Source organism: Sinocyclocheilus anshuiensis, unplaced genomic scaffold, assembly GCF_001515605.1.
Source record: "Sinocyclocheilus anshuiensis isolate Anshui unplaced genomic scaffold, SAMN03320099.WGS_v1.1 scaffold1135, whole genome shotgun sequence".
NCBI lineage: Eukaryota > Metazoa > Chordata > Actinopteri > Cypriniformes > Cyprinidae > Sinocyclocheilus > Sinocyclocheilus anshuiensis.
In genome coordinates, this window is record NW_015546093.1 from 33,939 (window position 1) to 35,229 (window position 1,291).

Here is a 1,291-nt window from a genome sequence, read left to right on the forward strand (position 1 = left end):
CCATCATCAGCATATAGAGATTTACCTATGCCTGTATCAATTTCCTCAAATATATAATTTATCATGACATTAAAAAGCACAGGGCTGCAAAGACTGCCCTGTGGGATTCCGTTTTCCACATGATAAACTTCTGAATGTTCAGTACCTACCCTCACTTTTATAGTCCTGTCAAAAAGAAAATCCACCACCCAGTTGTATAGCCTGCCTCCCACACCTAATTTGCCTAACTTAATAAGCAGCCCTTCTTTCCATAACATGTCATAAGCTTTTTCTATATCAAAAAATACTGCTACCACTATTTGTTTGTTTATTTGTGCTTTCCTAATTTCTGATTCCAAGATTAACACCGGATCCATAGTATTTCTCCCTTTACGAAATCCATTTTGATAAGGAGACAAATAGTTTCGTTTTTCTAAATAATATGTTATTCTTTCTGTTACCATTCGTTCAATTTAATGGCGGTTGACAAGCCAACTTATGGTGTATTACCGCCACCAACTGGACTGGAGTGTGAAGCATTAACATGAAAGAGGGAGAAAGAAAAAAAAACTTTAAATAAATTAAAAAAAGCCGGTAGTATTAATATGAAATTTAAATTCTACTTTATAATCCTGTTATCTTCAGATAACTAAGAATTTCTCTCATAATACTTGTCTGTCCTGAGGCACAACTCAGCTAGAAACACTGCATAGTGTAGTGACGCATTATGATACGTTGTCAAAATAAAGGTCCTAACAAATACCACTCAATGTAGTTGTATTTAGCGAGAAACAAAAAATAGTGTGCAGTAACAGTGAATAATAATAATAATAATAATAATAATAATAATAATAATGAGATTGACTTTTTTTATTATTAGAATCTTTTATTAGGTTTTGTATAGATGAGAGTGATTGTTGGTGACTTAATTCTACCGGAAGTACACGACAGTCATGTTTTGTAAATAAACTGTTCGACTTTTATATTTATTTGTAGTCTTATGGTATTCGGTCTAGAAATGGTACGATTGTAATTTGTACGTATTTATTTAGGTGCTCGATGAATCTGGTAAAGCATTCATTTAGGAATTATTTGTGGATATAAACCTAAACTAGTCACACCACTCCATTGGTAAGTAATCGTTAAATTAATCTTTTATTTTAGCTGTGTGCAATATAGTGTCCTTTGCCTTTATTTTCACAACTGGAGATCGCCAGTCTCATTATTACGTTGGGTTCGTTTCGGTGTTTATGTTATTTGACCTTATATGAAATAATTCGAAAGTAACGCACACGACTTTTTTTTTTTTTTT

General features: G+C 32.5%; 1 protein-coding gene across 2 annotated transcripts in view; it reads left to right on the top strand.

Moving 5' to 3' along the window:
• Nucleotides 1-909: 909 nt before the first annotated feature.
• The window catches only part of LOC107700117 (phosphatidylinositol-glycan biosynthesis class F protein-like), an 8,627-nt gene continuing 8,245 nt past the window's right edge, over nt 910-1,291 (top strand). For both annotated transcript variants that reach the window (XM_016501652.1, XM_016501651.1), the window contains exon 1: nt 910-1,110. The gene's annotated coding sequence lies outside the window, so the exon portion shown is untranslated. The remainder of the gene's footprint in view (nt 1,111-1,291) is intronic.